The 21,333-nt window shown below is 43.1% G+C and overlaps 1 protein-coding gene across 4 annotated transcripts in view; it reads right to left on the bottom strand.

Annotated features, from left to right (window-relative positions):
* The window catches only part of TAB3 (TGF-beta activated kinase 1 (MAP3K7) binding protein 3), a 1,373,830-nt gene that overhangs the window by 89,235 nt on the left and 1,263,262 nt on the right, over positions 1-21,333 (bottom strand). The window lies entirely within an intron of this gene.

Raw genomic sequence — 21,333 nt, 5'->3', positions numbered from 1 at the left:
TTGTTTAGGTAAGGGAATATTTGGATACTCTTTGTCCTGCAGTAAGCGATTACTGGAGCCAGACATTTTGTGAATACTCTGGGGAGCAGTGGACAGCCCAAAGGCAAGGCACAGAATTGATAATGGAATGAGGTTGCCAAGAACCCCAGGTATTTCCTGAAGGTGGGCTTTATTGGGATGTGTAGATAAGCATCCTTTACTTCCACGGTTGCCATGAAACATCGAGGTAGGAGGAGGGGGAAGAGCGTGGTGAGAGTGAGCATCCTGAAGGTAGGTACTTTTAGAAAAGTGTTGAGGCGTGAGAGATCTAGTACAGGTCTCTATGGCCCATCCTTCCTGGGGAACAGAAAGATTCTGGAGTAAAATCCTCTTCCTTTTGTTCCTATAGGCACTGGCTCTATAGTGCCTTGCACCCGCAGGTATGCTGTAACATTTGTAGGAAGGGTAGCTGACTGGTGGGTGGCTGTGGAGTGCCTAGCTTTACTGGGGGAAGGTGATCTAGGACATAAAGTAACTGTTCTGGATGATGGAAAGAACCCATTTGTCTGAGGAAATGAGGGACCATACAGGGAGACAGTGACAGAGCCGGGCAGACAGGAGTAGGGATGTGGGAGGGATGGGAAGTGAGGTTGGCAGGTAGTCAGACGCTACCTGCCCTATCCTGAAAAGGTAGCCTCTGGCTGGAGGATGGGGAAGCTCTGACTGGAAGGGGCTGTTTTCTAGGGGGTTCCCTGGACCTGGAAGGAGCCAAAGGCCAAGAAGGCTTCTTAATGAATTGTGTCTTGGCAGGGTAGTTCCTATGGAACTTAGGGATGGCAGAGACTAGCAGGTGTTTGAGGTCCTGCAATTCTTTACCCTTTTGTTGAAGGGACTTAAAGAGGTCAGCCACTTTGCCCCCAAATACTGCAGAGTGATCTAAAGGTGCGCCAATAAGCTCAGCCCTGAAATCATCTGGGAGGGGCTGAAGGTATAAGCAAGAGTATCTCTTCAAAGCAGAAGCCAATGCAGCTAACCTAGCTGATGCTTCAGCTGCATCAAAACTACATCTAACAGAGTGTCTATTCACCTAAGAGGTGAGTGCTAGCAGGGAGGACAGGGAAGCTTTGGCTGCACAATCTGGTATGTCAGCCAGTTCCTTAATGGCTTTGTCCAGCAGGGCTAAGGAGTACTAGGTCATGTGAGTCTGGTAGTTTGTGGCTCTGAAGGCAGGGTGGCCTAAGTATAGATTTTCTTCCTGAGCCATTCCACTGTCTTGCTGTCCTTATCAGCAGGAAGAATGGTCATAGTTGGGAGTAGTTTGGAAGCCCTATCAATGGAAATGGAAATAGTGGCTGGGTCAGCTGTAGGGCACTTAAGTACAATTTTTTTGGTTTCAGGGACCTTGTACAGTCTGTTAGCCCTGTGTGGGGCTTCAGGCTGGGAGTCAGGGTTGATGGATGTAGAGGAAAAAGCATCCAGGAAGGCCAGCAGAATAGAAGGGATAGCAGAAGGACTGTGGCAGTCCATTTGTATGAGGTCATAAAACCTCTTCTGTACTTCAGTAATGTCAGTGGATTCCCACTTAACATGGTCTTTCATTTTGCAGATAGTTTCCCCAAAGGTTAAATCCTCCACTGGGGAATCAGGCTCAGTGGAAACTTCCACTGGTGATCCATATCTCAAGGGGGAGGACATCTGTGAGGAGTAGGAGAGGGAATCTTCTGAGGAATCAGAGAGTTATTGTTCTACCTCGTCTTCTACCTCCTTGCAGAAGGCAGAGGTCTAGGACTTAGGAGGGGAGGAGAAGTGCTAGGGGTTCCTGTTGTAGTAGGCCGTCGGGCCATAAAGGCATTGAATAAACTCTGTCTGAAAGTCTGCCAATTGGGCATGCTTTCAGAAGGAGGAGACAAATGTTTTGTCTTTTGTTTCTTCTTAGGAAGCCTAGCTGGCGTCCGTCTGGGAGAAGGCCTCGAGTCAGACGTAAGGATGGTAGCGGCAGAGTGTGCATGGCCCACAGAGAGCAATGTCCCCCCCCCCCGGAGTCTAAGGCAGACACCAGTAAAGCCTCTATGGACGTGCCGTCCCCTCAGGATTGTGCGGCTTCCTCAGAGATACCCACTTTATCCATACTGGCAGAAGCCAAATCCTCGGTCAGGCTGATGTCGGAGGTAAGAGTGGTAGAGGCGCAGCAGAAGAACTAGGCTACATGGTCTCGGCCCTCTTCTTAGGCTGTTATGACTGGGCATCGGACGCGGCTTCCATCCCTAACAGCATTTGTTTTAACCGCTGGTTTTCTAAGTAAAGATTTAAATCATGCAAACAGCGACGTAAAGTCTTGGGTACGAACGCCTGACAAATAGTGCAGTTCTCATGGTAATTTTCCTTACCTAAACAAAAAAGAGGCACTAGTTGTGAGTGTCTTTGTGGGGAATCTGCCAGTCGCACTTATACTTGCCCTTTCTGGATGACATGAACAGCCTAGATATATATATATATATATATATATATATATATATATATATATATATGGACTGAAAGGATCCCCAATGGGGTACTTACCTGAATTTTTCTAAATCCAACGTTTGCGAGAAGCAGCACCACGTGGCATACGAGGGTCTATATTATAAGCTCGACCATTTAGCTTGTCGAACGCCAAAACGTCGACAGCTAAACTGCGAAAGCTTAAAATCTCAAACTGCCACTTATGCACATTTTTTTATCGGGAAAGAATTTGCTTGGCCATTATCGGGAATTTGCCCTTTCCCCAATGTAGAGTGATCTCGGAGTTGGTACATTAATTGGGGGGGGGGGGTGGTTGGAAGTTTATGTTAATTTCTGAAGCCAAGCGAATTCTTTCCATATGAAAACATTTGCATAAGTGGCCATTCACGATTTTAAGCTTTTGCCGTTTAGCTGTTGACATTTTGGCATTCGACAAGCTAAGCGGTCGGGTTTCTAATACAGACCTACGTACGACTGGTGGCTGAAAGGTTCTGGGGCTGGTGCGTGCAGACTTCACTTTTATGGCCCACGTTTCTGCTGCCACATCAGATGTCCGACACACCTAGAGGGACTGGAAATCTTTGGAATCCTGGCCGGACAAACTGGAAAGGAAGAAGAGTAAACCCACATGTAGAATACTGCAACAGTGGAATAGAAGGACACCTTGTAGTATTTCTGCTGAGTCTCAAATATTTCCTTTTGTTGCCATTTAAATAATTCCTTCATTTTGCCAGTGGTGAAAGAAAAGGATAACTCTTCAGCAGGGGAATACAAAGGTATATTTTCCTCAAAATCAGATTTCTGATTTTCCAAAGTAGAAGCATGTGAAGCATAATCCAAGCCTATTTCCTTTACATTAAATTCTGAATCAGAGAAATGGAATTAAGAGTAGATGGAGAATACTAAGCAAATGACTGATTACAGGGACCATAGGATGCCTAGCCATATACACTTTCAAGCAGACATGCTTAAAAAGTTAGTGCTTACCTCCCAAATCAAGTAAAGCTATACATAATAAATCTGGTGTAAGTTTGTGGCTATCCATCCTATCATCAAGATTAGCCTTAAAGGCGGACAAAGTAGCACTTTACTTGAACTGTACTGGCAAATTATTCAATAGTCTAAGTATATGCTTAAGTAAGAAAAGTACAGTTGTGTACCTACCATAAATGTAGATGTGCGAGTGTATTCACTGTTGCAGTCATTACTCTTGGGTTATCCTGCTGGCAGGCTACCCTCAGTTGGCCAGAATTCCAAAGTCTAGGTCCGGCGTCGGTTGCTGTCGCCTCTTCCCTGACGTCAGTGCGCCAGGGGTATAAAAGATGCAGCCGATGCCATTTTCTTCAGTTTTTCTTGCCCCAGATATCAGGCGCCCCAAATAGGTAGGCTGAAAAATATACCAATAAGAAATGCATGCACAAAAATAACATTTCCTTCATCTACAAGCAAATACACCAAAAAGGTTGTATAGGATAGAGAAGTGCAGATAAGTCCCAGCAAAGAGAAGGGGGATGGTGGGTGGGTAACCTTTACTGCAACAGTGAATACACTCGAACATCTACATTTATGGTAGGTACACAACTGTACTATGTTCATAGTGTTTCACTGTTGCAGTCATTACTCTTGGGTAGAATCCCAAAGCTGAGGATGGGTGGCTGGGCTAAATAGGATTAGGAGAGGATATGAGGCCCTGCAGAACTGCAGTGGCAAAGCCTGCTCTGGACTTAGAGTAGAGAGGCAAGTGGTAGTGCTTTGTAAAGGTGTGCACTGAACTCAAGTTGCAGCCTCTAAGATTTCTTTGGTTGGTACTCCTCTAAGGAAGGCTGCTGAAGTGGCTGCTGCTCTGCTGGAATGAGGCCTATTGCCCTTAGGCACTGATTTGCGATGTTGAAAATAGCAGAAACTGGTGCAATGGCCTATCCATTTAGAAATAGTCTGTTTTGAGATAGCCTTTCCTTGTGATCCTGCAGCATATGACACTAAAGGTTGCTCAGTCTTTCTGAAAGCTTTAGTTCTGTCCAAGTAGAAGCGCGACTGCCTGTGTATGTCCAAAGAATGCAGAATTTTCTCACCCGTGTTCTGTGGATTTGGGTAAAAGGTAGGCAAGTGAATGGTTTGATTGATGGCCATACTGGACACCACCTTAAGCATAAATGTAGGGTTTGTCCTCAGAAAAACCCTGTCTGGATGAAAAATGATAAAAGGTTCCACAGCCATGAGTGCTTGTAACTCCGAGACTCGCGTTGCAGAGGTTATGGCTAGGAGCAGAGCCGTTTTCCAGGATAAGAATTTTATATCTGCTGTTGATGCTGGCTCGAAAGGAGGCAGTGTGAGTTTTTCCAAAACATAATTGAGGTCTCAGGCCGGAATTGGTGCTCTCCTTGGTGGCCTAATGTTTTTGGCCCCTCTGAGGTACTGCCTTATTAAAGGATGAGAAAAGATAGGTGGTTCTGTATTGTAATGTGCTGAAATGGCAGAGGCATGAATCTTAATTGATGAGAAAGAAAGGCCTTGGTTCAGCATCTCAGTTAGGTATTGCAAAATCTGAGGAATATTTGGTACAGACGTGTCAATGCCTTGTTCCTGGTTCCAAGCATAGAATCTCTTCCATTTTTCTGCATAAGATTTTCTGGTACTGGGCCTCCTGGCCTCCAAGATAACATCCATAACAGCTTTTGAAAGAGGAGTGTCCTGAATGGCTACATTATCTGCCATGCTGCCAGATTTAAGGTCCTGAGTTGGCTGTGCAGGATCTGATTGTTTTGTTGGGTCAGCAAGTGAGAAGTTTGAGGCAATATCCATGCTGGACCTTGAGACAAGCTCTTTAGGATCGGTACCAGTGCTGGCGTGGCCAGTCTGGTGCAATCAGAATCAATTTTTGGCTTCTCTTGTCTGACCTTTAGGAGTACTCTGGGAAGGAGAGGCAGTGGGGGAAAAGCATATACTGTTAGATTTTTCCAGCTGAATGATAGGGCGTTCACTTTCCATGCTTGCTTGTGATAAATCCTTGTGCAAAATCTCTGCAATTGACAGTTGTGAGGGGAGGCAACTAGATCTATGTCTGGGCATCCTCATTTCCTTATTATCATGCTGAAGACTTGTGGATCCAGTTTCCATTCATGGGGATCCATGAGGTTTCTGCTTAGTTCGTCTGCCAGAGTATTTGTTTTTCCTGGCAGAAATTGTGCTTGCAGGAGAACTTGAAAAGTCAATGCTGTGTCCCATAAGGTCATTGCTTGTCTGCAGATGGGGTAGGAATGTGTACCTCCCTGCTTGTTTATGTACCACATGACCGTAGTGTTGCCTGTCTTTATCAGTAACTGTCCTGGATGAAGCAGGTCCTTGAAAGCTGTCAGGGCATTTTGAACAGCTAGCATCTCTTTTTGATTGATGTGAAGATGCATCTGGTTTGCAGGCCATGTGCCCTGAATACATTTTCCTGCCACATGGGCCCCCCAGGCATAATCTGATGCATCCGTTGTCAGTGTCTGTCTGGCTGTGGGTAAACTGAATGGCAGACCCTTGTTGTGGTGACAGGCTTCTGCCCACCATCGAAACTCCTGTTGTAGGCAGGGAATGAGTGAAATTACTGTCTCCAGGCTGTGGCAATGCTGAGTCCAAACACTTTTCAGATACCATTCTAGTTTCCTCATATGCAAGTCTGGCATATGGAATTAGTAGAATGCAGGATGCCATGAAACCCAAGGCCTGCAGGATTTTCCTTGCAGATAAGTGGTTTTTTGTTGCCAATTTCTTGAAGTAAGTAGTCAGTTGTTTTTGCTTGTCTGGCGTGAGATAAGCCATCTGGGCAGTTGTATTTAAGCTTGCACCCAGGAATATTATCTCTTGAGAGGGCACTAGTTTTGATTTATTTTCGTTTACTGTGTACCCTAGGCCAATTAGTAATCGTTTTACAAATGCCAGATGCTTTAGAAGAGTGTCTTTGTTCTCTGCTTGAATTAGGCAGTTGTCCAAGTAGGGATATATTTGAATTCCTTTTTGTCTGCAAAACGCAATTACTGGTGCCAGGCATTTTGTGAAGACCCTGGGAGCAGAAGATAAGCCAAAGAGCAGTGCAGAGAATTGGTAATGCATTGAGCCAGCTATGAATCTGAGGTATCTTCTGCAAGATTGTCTGATTGGGACATGCAGGTATGCCTCTTTTAGGTCCAAAGTTACGAGCCAAGCCCTCTTGCCCAGCATGGGCAGTAGCTGCTGTAGAGTCATCTTGAATTTTGGAACTTCCAGAAACGTATTTAGTATAGACAGGTCCAGAATTGGTCTCCAGGTTTTGGCCTTCCTGGGTACTAGGAAAAGTCTGGAGTAAAATCCTTGTCCCTGCTCTTGTTGTGGTACTTGCTGAATGACCCTCATGTCCATGAGGGCTATAATTTGTTTTTGTGCCTCTGCCCATTAATTGTGTGGCAGGTCTGGCATGCCCTTTGACCTTGGTAGAGTGTGAAAATGGAACCTGTAGCCTTTGGACACTATGTTCAGGACCCATTTGTCTTGGGTAACCATTTGCCAATTTGATGAAAAAAGTGCTAGTTTTCCCCCTAAGGGGGCTGTCAAAAGAAAACTGCTTGGAACTGGTAGAGGAAAGTCATTGGGACGGTTTCCTGTAAGGTTGTGATTTGTCTTCTCCGCTTTTGGAGGTAGGAGCACCCCATTGTTTAGGCCTGTATGAGCCTTGGGGCTGAGATCTGCCTCTGGGACGCCTGTATCTGCCTCTTTTGTGGTCGGTCTGAGACTGGAAAGGACCAATTTTTAGAAGGCCAGTTCCTGCTAAACCTGGGTGGCTGTACCTGTAGGAAATCCTTGACTGTCTGCATGGATTTTGCTTTGTCTTCCATTTTTTTCAACACCTCTTCTGCTTTAGTACTAAACAAAGTATAATGCTGTAATGGTGCATCTAATAATTTTGCTTTAACATGATCAGGCAGATATTGTTCCTTTAACCAAGCATGCCTTCTAATAACAGAACCTGTAACAGTGGCCCTGCAAGAGGCCTCCAGTGAATCATAACCATATTGCAAAGTATGCTTTCCCACTTGTTCAAGTGCATGCAATAAATCCTGCAATTCCTTGTTCTCTGAACATTCAGTATTTGTCAACATTTTCTGTTTAAGTAGTGACATTAAATATTGTTGATATTTAAGCATATGAAATTGACAATTTAAAGCCCTTACAGCCAGGGTGGCAGAAGTGTAAACTTTTTTCCCCCATCTGTCTAGAGCCCTAGAATCCCTATCAGAGGGGACAGGGCTTTTTGCAGTGGAAGCTTTAACCCCCTTGGGACCCTGAGATATAGTTTCTGGGTCAGCAGCGGGGTTTTTTTTATAAGAATTTATGAGAATCCGGGACCCTGTATTATCTGTCTGGCTTAGCAGGGGGTAAAGAGTCAGGGGACAGACCAGACTCTGAAAATACATCATCTACAATGTCTAGAACAGGTGGAATAGCAAAGGGTCTGTGCTGAGGAAGAAGCAGAAAGTCTCTGAGCCTTTTCTTAGATTCAGAATAATCTTGGCTCTCCCAGTGGAAATGCTCCCTCATAGTATGCAGTGTTTCCCGAAAAGAATAGCCCTCAGGAGGAGAGGCTGAAGGAATGGATTCTTCAGCATCAGAATCCTCATAGGGAAGCATGGAGTAATCCTGTTCAGAAGAGGAATCAGAGGAAATAGATACCTGATCAGAAGAATCATACTCTGTCTCTTGCCTAGGCCTCTTATCAGGAGGGGGATGGGAGCCCCTCATCAAAGTAATTAGGACTTCAGCCATTTTGAGCATCTGTTTTTTAGGCATGGAAGTCTGAGTAGGAGAATGCTGTACTTGTTTCTTTGTCTTTAGAGCTGCTTTAGTCTTTGAAGCTGAAGATGGCTTAATATATAGTTGTGTAGGTCTGAAGACACCCTTCAGAAGCCGATGCCTGCTCAGCGGCTCCGGACCCAGCTGAGGGAGTGATTTCCGAGTGTCCAATACCTTGAGTTTCCAGAGGCCCAGTCGGCTCCACGTGGGAGTCAGTAGCAGCCTGTGGCTCTGAGGTAGCGGGCGCCAGGGGCTGCGAAAGCACCTCACTGAGAACCGGCGACTGGCCTAGTAGAGGCTTCGTCGTCTGTTTTGGACCTCGGATGCCTATCCTTGTCCTTGCGTTTTTTGTAAACTCCGGTTGTCGGCTGTTCTGACTGCATTATGTAATTAAATCTTCGGCCAAAGTAATGAAATGCAAAATCTAACCGATGCTTGACAGTGCGTTGGTTAAATCTAGCACAAAACCGACAGCTAGCAACGTTGTGATCAGGGCCTAGGCAAGGAGAACAGTAAGAGTGAAAATCCTTATGAGGTATTTGCTTCCCACAAGAAATACAATTGTTAACTTTTTCTGACATGGGTCTAGAGCAAGAAAAAAGTTTCCCCAACGGGGTACTTAGCTTTAATGAAGACTTCGGTTCTGAAATTTGGATTTGAAAATCTCAGGAGTCGGCTGACCGGCACTTGCGAACTGCTTTTGCTTCGGGCACCGCGCGGCAAGAAAGACTGAAGAAAATGGCGTCAACTACATCTTTTATACCCCTGGAGCACTGACGTCAGGGAAGAGGTGACAGCAACCGATGCCGGACCTAGACTTTGGAATTCTGGCCAACTGAGGGTAGCCTGCCAGCAGGATAACCCAAGAGTAATGACTGCAACAGTGAAACATGATGAACATCTATACCTGAAGTAGTAGTAGGACTTAGACTACTCCATCATGAAGGCACATTTGGCTGTTCAGCCAGAAAAGTCCTCATGTATTGCCAAGTCTTAACATAATGGTGGTTTAGGGAACCACACACCAACTTATCTAACTTAGCTTCAGAAAAGCTGTAAAATAATTTCCTCCTTCTGTACATCTGAATATTTGTCACATTCAGAGTGTTCAGACATTAAAGGAATACACTTCTCAAAATTAAATCTTCACAGAGGTTTCATTTATCATCTTCCCTATCAGACCAAATTGCAACCCAGTCTGAATCAGAACTAACTTTTACAACAGGTGAACATAAAGTGGTTTGATTTGTATATATTTAACACAGGGGTTGAATTGAAATTACCAAATAAAACGGTGGTCATTTCTTACATTTCAGTGCATTTTTCACTGTTATTTCTTCAAGGGAGAAGTTGTTCTCTAAGCATAAATCCTATTACTATCATGTTCTGCTGAAGTGTAAAAAATTTTGTCATTATTAATGGTCACAAAAACAAAACATAAGCTGCAGCATTCTAAATCAACACCAAACTTTAAAAAGTAATAACACTGTTTTAATAAGTACAGATGAACTGAGGAAAAAAAGTCCCCAAAACTGCTTATCCCTTGAGAAAAAAACAAACGCAGTTAATGACACCTAATGGTTGCAGATAAAAATTAGACAGCACACTAATGCTAACAGCACATTATATCATTCAAACTTAAGAGTATATCTATACACATATATTTTTTATTATTTATCTATACATACATATATTTATAGCTTTCCATTTAATGCCTACAGTGCCTTATGGATTCCTGATAAATTTTGGGACTAGCTTTCTTCACTAAGTGTCTCACTATCAGTGATTTATGAAAGGAAAAGTTGTACATAACAAAACAATACTAAGATTGTCAGCTTAGGATATAACGAAGTGGAGATATTAATCAGTGTTTATCACTTGTTCTTCATATTTTCATAACTTAAAGAACTATACATCATTGAAGAGCATATTGTGAAATGTCAAGGTGGAAAACTGAAAAAACACTGTTGCTGTTTGTGCATAGCACACTCCACTGAAGAGATTTACTAGCTCTTTCCTAGCATTTATGAAGATATGAAACACATCCACATGCACGTTAATATTTCCAAAACCAAGTGACTTCCATACTATTGTATGATAGCAGGTGAAACTTTAAATGATGTTGAAAAAATGCCATTGGTACATGCACTGCATGTTGCACATGTTGAGAGATATTTATTGTTATTGATGTTGTTAATTGCGCAAATAAACATAATTTTTCATACTTCTGTAATTACCTTGATAAATCAGTACTCAGGAGTTGCTTAATGTCATGTGAAAGCTCAAGCTGAGAAGTCTTCTGACACTATACATCTAGAAAAAGAAGTTATGTACTTACCATAACGTTCCATGTGAGTTGTTTATTTCGCCTTCCTTCTTTACTGATGGGTTTGGAGCCGATCAATCGGCTCCGCTATGGCTAATTGCAAAGCTCGAGGTCTTCAAATAGCTCGAGGCCAAGTCCCTATCCCATGATGCGCATAGAATTACCTCAGATCTTGTTTGCTGCGTATAACAATACCATATGTCATTCTTTCACTCCCACGAGAAAGGTATAGAAGGATTGAGTAACCAGGATAGATCCAGCATCTCGGTCTTCTATCAGCCCAGGAGGGGGTAGGAGGGAGGGATGCAAGAATAAAGGCGAGATGAACAACTCACATGGAACTTTATGGTAAGTACATAACTTCTTTATGTGAAGTTGTTCAATCTCGTCGTTCATTCATTACTGATGGGTAGCATCCCAAGCACCATCAAACTCGGGTGGCTCACGGGAGTATATTTCTCAGGACAGTGGATCCAAAGGAGGCCCAGTCCCTGGAGGCCTTGTCAAGTTTGTAATGAGTGATAAAGGTATGAGGTTTTGACCAAGTGGCTGCTGCACAAATGTTATCAATGGGAAGTCTGGCAGAAAAGGCAGATGATGTAGAAACTGCTCTGGTTGAGTGAACCTTACTCTTGTGTTGCAAAGGCAAGGCATACTGGCAGATGAATAGGCAAAGGTGATACAATCAGATAACCATTTAGACACAGTTGTTTTAGCCACTGGTCTCCCCTTCCTGGAGTCTCAAAATGAAACAAAAAGCTGGTCTGATTTTCTGAAATCTTTTGTTCTACCCAAATAAAATCTGAGCTATGAACATCATGTTTGTGCAGCATATACTCAAAATTGTTAGAATGGTTGGGGAAGAAGACTGGCAAGTCAATAACTTGGTTGAGACTGGTTTCAGTGCAAACTTTGGGCAAGAATGAGGGATTTGTTCTAATTGAGACTCTGTCAGCATGGAATATCAAATAGGGAGGCTTGGTGGATAAAGCCTGAAGCTCTGACACTCTGCGGGCAGAAGTAATAGCTACCAGAAATATAGTCTTCCAAGACAAAAATTTGAGATCACAAGATGAAACTGGTTCAAATGGCAGAAATATTATACGGCAAAGCATAAAATTTAGATTCCATGGAGAACAGGAAGACTTCACAGGTGGTCTAATATGAATACAAGTCCCTTTGAGAAAGGCTTTGGATAACTTGTGAGACATGATATTCAATCCTTCAAAGCCAAGATGAAAATTAGAAATAGCAGACAAGTGAACTCGAACTGTTGCTGCTGCAACTCCTTTATTAAAAATCATAGTCAAGAACTCTAAGATGGAGGCCATAGGGGCTTGGTAAGGATCAATATTATTTTTAGAGGCCCATACAGAAATTTTTTTCCATTTGCTAAGATATAGCTTCCTAGTAGAAGACTTATGAGAAGACAAAAGGATCTGTTTTGTCTCATTGGAGAGGTTATGGAACCTGGCTATGATGGGAACTGGAGCAGTCAGCTTCAGGGACTGCAGAGAGGGATGAAGATCCCCCAGACGGGTGCATCAGAAGGTTTGAAACAGGGTCCAGAATCCAAGGATCCTCCAAAATATGAAGTCAAAGGAAGGGTAACCAAATCTGATGAGGCCAATGAGGGGCTATTAAAATGATGGTCCTTCCCAGGGTTTTTGCTTTCTGTAGAACCTTGGGTATCAACGGGATTGGTGGAAATGCGTAGAGGAGACCCTGGAGGCCAATCTCGTACAAGTGCGTCCCTTGGGGCTTCTCCCGGAGGGGGAATCAGGGCAAAGTAGCTTCTGCATTTCATGTTTATGTGACTGGCAAAAAGGTCGGAGCAAGCTAGGCCCCACCTGCAGAATATCTTGTCCGCTATTTCTTTCTTGAGGGACCACTCGTGGGGCAACAAGATTGCCCTGCTCAGTTTGTCTTCTATCACATTGGATTTTCCTGGGATGTGCATTCCCAACAGAAAGTGCTAGGTAGAAACAGCCCACTGCCAAACTCTGAGACCCTCACAACAAAGGGGGTAAGACCTGGTTCCTCCTTGTTTGTTCAAATACCAGACCACCGACATGTTGTCTGTCTGAATCGCAATCGTACCCAGAGGAAGAGAGTCCTGAAAGTACTGCAATGCCAAAAGTACTGCTCTCATCTCCAGGACACTGATATGCAGATGTGTCTCTTTATTGGTCCATGTGCCTTGGGCAGTCTTTCCCTGAAAATGCCCCCCCCCCATCAGGAAAGCATCCGTGGCCGCTGGAGGGGGTAGCACAAATGGGCGTCCTATCGTGACATGAAGGGAGGTCAACCACCACTGAAGGACCCTTTTGCAAGAATTTGTGATTATTATAGTGTGAGTCATGGGGAGCTCTTGATAAGGCCATTGAGTGAACAGCAGCCATTGTAGTATCCGCATGTGTATACGAGCTAGTAATATGGCTAGAATTGCTGCTGCCATCATGCCTAATAATTTCAGAACTTCTGATGCTGGTGCTCTGTCTTTTGATATCAGAATGCTGACATGTTGACGAAGAAGAAAGACTCTTTCTATTGGAAGCCTTAGTGTGGTGGTGGTGGTGGTGTCCAACACTGCCCCGATAAAAATAATATGCTACGATGGCGACAAGGCAGATTTTTCTGAGTTGATTGTAATGCCCAGATGATTGCAGAGTGACAGAGTGGACTCCCTGGCCTGAATGAGTTGATGCCTGGTGGTGGCGGTAAGGAGACAATCATTTAGGTACAGAGACACTTGGAATCCTAGACGTCTCAGGTGAGCCGTGACCACTGCCAAACATTTGGTGAACACTCTGGGGGCTGTAGTGAGACCAAAGGGCAGGGCTAGAAAATGGTAATGATTGGCTCCCAGCTGGAAGCACAGGTGATCCCTGGATGGTCTGGCCATTTTTATGTGGTAGTACGCATCCTTAAAATCTATCGAGCACATCCAATTGTCTTTCCCTAAGAAGGGAAGTATAGACTGAAGCGTGACCATCCGAAACTTCTCTTTCTTTATATATTGGTTCAAGTCTGCTGAGGTCCAATATGGGTCTCCAGTCCCCCGTCTTCTTTGGAACCAAAAAGAAACTTGAGTAAGTTCCGGATCCTGTCTGGTCTGCTGGGACTGGTTGTATGACTCTTTTTCTTAGCAACGTTTGGACCTCTATTGTTGCCTGTTCCCTGTAACTGGGTGAAATGTCTGGGATTCTTCTTATGATTGGAGGGGGTGTGGCGAATGGAATGAGGTATCCTCTGGAAATGATACTCTGTACCCAGCTGTCTTTTGTTACTTTGAGCCAGGCATCTGGGTACAAAGATAAGCGACCCCTGACTGCCTCCAGAGCAGGACAGTCAGGCCTCCTCTCAGGAGCGCTGGTAGGGCTTCCCAGAGAAGTGATCTCTGTCGCTCTGGTGTTTCGGACCCCCTCTGCTGCGAGGGTGGCGTCTTCTATTATTGCTCCCTCCTCTGCCCCTGGAGGAGGGTTCACCACGTGTGTCCTGAAAGGCTCCTTGGGCTTTTCTGAACCACATTTTTCCTCCCCTTTGACCTTTAGGGTAGGGTAGGAGTGGAAAAACGGACACCAACGGCATTGTCTTTCCGTTCTATTCACACCTGGTTAAGGTTTCCCTCACTTTAGGCCCGAAAAGGGTAGAGCCATCAAAGGGAGTGTTCACGAAGGATGACTTGAAGGGCTCCGCGAAGGAACACAAGCGCATCCAGGAATGTCTCCCAAGAGCAACTCCTGTACCCACTGCCCTACTTGTTCCATCAGCTGCATAAGAGATGAGGTGCATGGATGAGATGACAATAGAATTGAGGGTAGCAAGCTGGGCAGCAGCTTTGTCAGAAGCTCCTACAGCTACTGTACCCTGAAGAGCATCTCCTAACTCCTTAAGTAGATCTCTTTGCAACCTAGTAAAATGGGTTAAATTGTTCAGCGAATGGAGAGCAAAGGTCGCTGAACTAAACATGCGCTTCCTATATCTATCCATAATCCTGGAGTCTCGATGGACAGACAAAGTCTCAGACATTTCCTTTTTGGTGGCTGCCGCCACCACCATGGCATCAAACGGAACACCTTTTGTCAAAATTGTTTGTCAAGGGGGGCATAAATTAATTTATTAGGCCTCCTAGGGACAGGCTCCATAGTATCCGGAGACTCGCATGCCCTTCATGAGACCAGCTGCATCAGCTCATCGAAGGGCGGAGACACCCAAGAGGTGGAGGGCTGTGACCCGAAAGCCTTCAGGAGAACTGACTCATCCTCAGTAGGGCTTTTGGACTGCCAATCACCCCTCTGCCTGAGGATCTCAAGTATCTCAGCGAATGAGATATCCTCAGAGAGGGACCATGGGGACCCTTCTGACTCATCTAAGTCAGTATCTGATGTTAAAGACTCCTGTGGGTAATCTAGGTGTTTCCTCTTACATAATCTCTTCCTGGGAACCTCATCAATGGGAACTTCTAGTGAGGTCTCGGAAGAGCAGGGGCCATCCAATGGGGTTTCCTGAGGCTCTGGGACTCTACGCTTGGTCAGGACGTGCAAGGCATAAGAAGACACAGGCACTTTAGGGGAGGTGGAAGGCAGACCTGAAGTCGAAGCTGTCCTAGGAGACATGACTCTCTTCATGGCATCAAAAGTACCTCTGCTCTGATGCGAGGGAGCCGACGGATCCGAAGAAACTGTCGACATCCCCAGCACTGGGACAGTGGGCTCCAAGCCCGAGGTAGGAGCTGAGCTCATAAGAGCCGAGGCCCCGAGAGGCAAAGTTGGAACTGACAAGTCGGTCCGACTGTCTTCCCCGGATCTGACCAGAAAGTGTCGGCTCCTGGAGTCTTCGATTGGCACAGAGGACATCAGAGTGCACAGAGCCGAAGACACTGGAGCAGGCATCGGCTCCAAGGGTTCCACTAACATCAGGTCTGCCTCCTCTGGCTCTGAAGGACCAGCATGGCTCAGTGGAGGAATACTAAGAGTTGGCGCAAGGATCTTCGGCTCCGAAGCCATTTGGGTCGAAGCCGATAACATTTTTGCTAAGGCCTGTGCCAATAACAGCTTCTGTACCACACGATCCACATCCAGATCCAACAGGCTGATAAGATGATCGAGAGGAGCGTACCAAAGGTGGTACCGAATGGAGAAGTGGACTCTTAGGCACTTCAGACACCAGTTCTAAGACTGGGGTCCGGCTCCGAAAGGTAAAGACTGTCAGCTCCGATGGCAGTGAAAGAGAATTCGATTTCGAGTCCGATGTCTTGGAAGACTTTGAGGACTTGCTGGATCCATCTTGGTCACTCAACGCTTCCTGAAACAAAGGCTTCAACAAGCCTCTATCGATAAGTTTCCTCTACCTTTCCTATACGACCCTTGAGGAGAAGGAATGACAAATGGAACAAATGTCTTGCAAATGCAGAGCCCCTAGACAGTAAACACAATTAACGTGGCTGTCTGTAACAGACATCTTTTGGCCACACTTTGGGCACATTTTGAAGCCAGACTTAGGGTGCTTATCTTGGTCAGCCATAGTACTGTCAGGAAAATTACTGTCACCACAAAAAAGACTACAACAGTAATTACTCACACTAGCCTAAATAAAAGTAGGCTCAATTACACAACAGTAAATCTTCACACAAGCCTTAAATAAAAGCAGGCTAAATCACAAACACACAGTAATACAAATATAAATGCGATATCACACTATAAGAAATTCCAAGCAGACTATGCAAAAAAGAAGGAGATAGCTGCTAAGAAACAACAACCTTATCTAAATTATCTAAGGTTTACTATAAACTACACTTCAACAGTAATGAAGTACTAAGCCTTATCTATAAAAATTGAGAAGGCTAGACAGACCACACAGCAAATGACTATAACTATCTAAGAAAAACAGTAGAAATTGTGACAAAAGTTCAATGAATAACACACAGAAATAGAGAAACAACTATTAAACTAGGCCTAAAAGATTCCAAGTAGAAATTTGTTAAAGCACACTAAATGGAAAGGGAAAACACACTGAAAGTTATAAGAGCTTTATCAACTATCCTAAACTATTTTAACTATCTAACTAGCAAAAAATTTTCAATAAGTAATTTTCAATAAGTAATGAAAAAAAAAACAGCTTAACTGACCCTAGCTAAATCAGAACCTCTGATCTGTTGCAGCGGCAAACTAGATCTGGGGTAATTCCAGGTGCATCATGGGATAGGGACTTGGCCTTGAGCTATTTGAAGACCTCAAGCTTTGCAATTGGCCATATCAGAGCTGAGGGATCACCTCTGAACCCATCAGTAAAGAATGAACGGCGAGAATGAACAACTTCATATTGTATAGTTTCTAAGTTATGAAACTACAGAAAATATCATTCTGGATTTGTGTGCACTGCACAATATTACAACAGATCAAAGACTACGACACTGCACTGACTAGTACCACTCCAAAGAAGACTTTGGTAGTAACATTGCTCTTTGTACCTTTTGCTAACATTCAATACATTTGTTCAGCTTATGCTTTTTAACTTGATTTTTCAACAGAGGGATGTTGTATGCTATGAGAGATGTGACATTTCATAGCTCTGAAGCATTAATAAGTAAAAGATACAACATTCAGGGTCAACTGAGACATTAGTTTCCTTTTGTTTATTTGATGACCAGTTAAGAAAACAATTCAATAACCCTTTTCAGTTACAACCAAGGTGTGAGGCACAACAGTAATCATGTGGGGGGGGGGGGGCTACAATATGGTCATATGTTAAGAGATTGTATACACAGAACAGGGCATACTAAAAACTAAATATAAGACTGAGAGGGACAGTATGGAGGAAATATGAGGAAGAAGAATGGGACTGGGTAGTATACAAGAGGAGGACTAAACAGAAGTGAGAAGGGGGGGATATAAGGCACTGGTGGGAAAATGAAAATGAATACACACCTCTAAAGCATTTGCAAGAGGTGCACTATGTAAAATACCAGACTAAATTTTAAAGCTACTGTGGTGATGAGCTTGCAGAAGGCAAAGATGGAACTGACAAGGACCTATAGAGCTAGTAGTAACAGACCCTGGAAATCTATAAGGGTAGTTTACTTAATTAGGAAATAATTTATTTGGAGGATGTGAACTCAAGTTGCATTAATAAATGCTGCAGCTGAATAGAAGAGTGATCCTTTTGGTGGCTAGTAGACAGTAAGAGATACTTAGAAGGGTACAGTAATTGTTCATGGGACTAGCCAGCATGAAAAAGTTGCAAATTTTATGAAGCGCACTTGTAAGGTGTATATATTCTGGGAGTTGCCAGTGTTGGATTCATTGTGCTCGGAGACTTTTTTGTTTCACTGGAGACTTTCTGGTCACAGAAAGTGAGGGAGATATCAAGAATAATACCTACAGACATGCAGCTGTGAACGTGTGATATTACTCCAATGGTAAGTGATTTCAATGGTAGAGCACAGATAATCTTTATGGAATGTCAAACATAGGAGTTTGTTTTGGAAATATCAACTTGTACATCATTTTCTTTAAACCAAACAAAGTTTGCTGAAGTCTTCTTGAGTGGATTTCTGAATTTCATCTAAGGTTTTATCTCCTTTCAGAACAAGAAGGTCATCTGTATAAGGTGCTACTCATACAGAAGATAAATCTGCCAGGAGATAAATGATGTAAAAGAAAAAGAGAACTGGATTAATGACTAAGGCTTGCAGCATTCCTAAACATGCTGTGTCTGGTCTGAAGTCTGCTTTCCTTAAATTGAAAAAAAGTGTTTTTTTATCTCACAAACAGTTATGGAGCCAACATAGCATTCCTCAACAAAGCCTAATACTTCAAGACTTGCAATCAGGCAAGACCGCTTAACCTGATCAAATAAATTCTAAGTCAATAGCTAAAGCTGCTGTTAGGAGACCTTTGCCCTTGGTAAATATATGGTCATCACCTTTCAGTAAGGCAGCAACTGTTTTAAAGCTGGGATGTAAGCCATGCTGAGAATCATGTAATAGACGCTGGTTAATAATATATGAGAAAATGTGCTTTCAAATTAAAGAGGATAGGAAATTTAGTATGGGCTGAAAGCTCTCAGGGGCAGAAGACTTAGAAGTTTTATCTCGTGAAAATATTCTGGTAGTTTCAAATCAGTAGCATGACTCCACAGAAGAGGTATGGGTTAAAAGTACAACTGAGGGGTTACATGTTAAAAGATCGAATGGTTGAAATATCGAACTGCAACCATATGGTCTATATTTCAAAAGATTGCTCTTTTAACATGGCTAAAACAAAAAAAGAAAGTAGAAGACTGTAATGCAGGGGGGCAAGCCCCCCTGCACCCCCCTACTGAAATATATCAACTCCGAGAGCGCGCTACAGCAGGGAATAGGAAAACTTCCTGTTCCGCATTGTATTTTCAGTGTAGCGCGATCTCAGAGTTGGCATATTTCAGTAGGAGGGGGGTGCAGGGGGGCTTGCCTTCCTGCATTACAGTCTTCTACTTAATATATTTTTTTTTTATTTTAGCCATGTTAAAAGATCGATCTTTTGAAATATCGACCATATGGTCTCAACCATATGCAGTTTGATATTTCAATCATTCGATCTTTCAACATGTAATCAACTGAGGAGCTGAGTAATATACAAGTAAGTCATTTTGAAAAATTTATAGTGGAGTGTCATTTCTTTTAGGAGATGCATCACATATGCCAGTTAGAACACTGACAACTGATCTTGGACTGACAGTTCTATATTACAATTTGGGTAAATCTGCAGATATTAAAGTCATTATATTCAAGATGCTAAAACTGGGTGGAAAAAGAAAAGGATCACATATGTCAGCTGTCCAGATTTTTGCAGAGCTTCCAGATTTCTGTCTCGCACATTTTTGGTCTGTTCCTCATAAAAATTGTCACTTTCTGACAAATCTTTGAGGACTGAAGTCACTAAACAACAACATACATTTGAGTTTCAGACTTCACATCATTGAGATAATGCATGATAATGCAAGACATGTCATTCTACCAACTTTCTAAGTTTATAAGAGCAATATTTAAAATTTGCCCCCACCCCTGCCACTTTCAGCTTTGTCCAGATTTTTTGCACTTAAGTTGAAATGAATAAAGGGGAGAAGCATGGGTGAGATGAAGTTGTTTAAAATGTCATTTGTAATTCTAAAGAGTGTGTTTTGGACTTTATGATTACTGGTTTGTTCATTCCTTTATATGATTGTTTAGATTTGACTGATTTTTTTTTTTAAAAATCATTTTTTATTAATAGATGCATTTTATGGCTATTACAAAGGGTCAATAATTCAGCAGGAAGATTAATGCCAAACTTACTCCTGGTGTGAAGCAGCTCACTGAGATCTTTGCTGAGTCAGGGGCACTGAATGCCAATGATGTGCTACTAATTCATACATCTTTCAATGCAAAATCAGCTGTGAATTATGAAACGAAATTTGGCAAGACCAAAGTGAATATTATCTGTGACCACTCAATACATTTAAGCAGACCAAGACAAAAAATACCAATAAAACTGGAAACAGCTTCTTGTACTTTAGGGACCAATTTATCCAGTACATTAAGTATAATGTCAATAACAGAATCATTCTGGCTATGATGATTTGGATTGCATTGGTGTTAGTGTTAACTGTGCTAGACTAAGCATTGATCACTCTGGAACAAAATCCCAATCCATGTCAGACAGAGCCCCTCAATGACCCTCTTCAAGAAGAATCTTGATGTTTGGATGGGAGATCGTAAATTTAGCCCTGGGATCACTTCTGTGTCACTGCTAGACAGAGGCATGGTAAACTAACCTTAAATGGGCTATCTTCTGTGACTTACTATGCAGAGGCACAGTCAACTAATCTAAGAAGGGTGACGAAAGCCAAACACACTGGCTAGGCTTGTAAATGCCCTAGGGCAGATAGCCTAGTATCAACCCATGAACCTATGATTAATTATATTAAGTACAGGATCTACCCAGTTAAGTTTTAGGTCACCAAGAAAGATGAAATTGTTTTTGATGGTCAAATTAAGCAGAGACTCCAAAGGAGAATTAAAAATGGTAATCAAATAAAGGGGAAGGACATAAGCTGCAGAGATGGTAATACTATTTTTTCTTCAACCACAGCTTAATGTCCCCAGTGCGTCTTTCTTGGTGGATATCCCTAAGAGAGAGGCAAGAAGAGTTTAATACTGGTAAAAAGCTAAGAAGTTTCAGAAACTGCAACTATGCTTGGACACTGTTCAAAGTACACAATATTCTAATATCGAATCATTTTTTAACACTGCAGCAAAATAAGGTGAACAGGGTACACACTGTGGTATACTATTTTATGGTGCAGTTAGCTGAAGTGTAATTATACCATTATTGGGATGAGCATGGGAGAAGTGGTACATATGTGGTTCTGGGTTACCTGACTCACTGGCTCATGAGTAATTACTGTGGGAACGTGTGTAGTAAAATGTATTATGGGGAATAGTTACAGGCACATGTACCTGGCATGGAGATTAATTAGAAGTTATGTACCTACCATAACGTTCCATGTTAGTTGTCTTCTCTCGCCTTCTTTCTTGCTGGATGGGGTCGGAGCCGATCCTCGGCTCCGACTCGGCACTTGCTTAGCTTGAGAACTCCTTTTACCAGCTCGAGGCAACCCTATATCCCATGATGCAAGGCGGGACTACCTCAGATCTCGTTTGGTAGCTAACCTACCCTGCTAAGGACTAACCTAAT

Source organism: Protopterus annectens, chromosome 5.part0 (genome assembly GCF_019279795.1).
Source record: "Protopterus annectens isolate FY-2018-M chromosome 5.part0, PAN1.0, whole genome shotgun sequence".
In the NCBI taxonomy this organism is placed as follows: Eukaryota; Metazoa; Chordata; order Ceratodontiformes; family Protopteridae; genus Protopterus; species Protopterus annectens.
The sequence above is the reverse complement of the archived record's forward strand: the minus strand, read 5'-3'. Positions and strand labels throughout refer to the sequence as shown.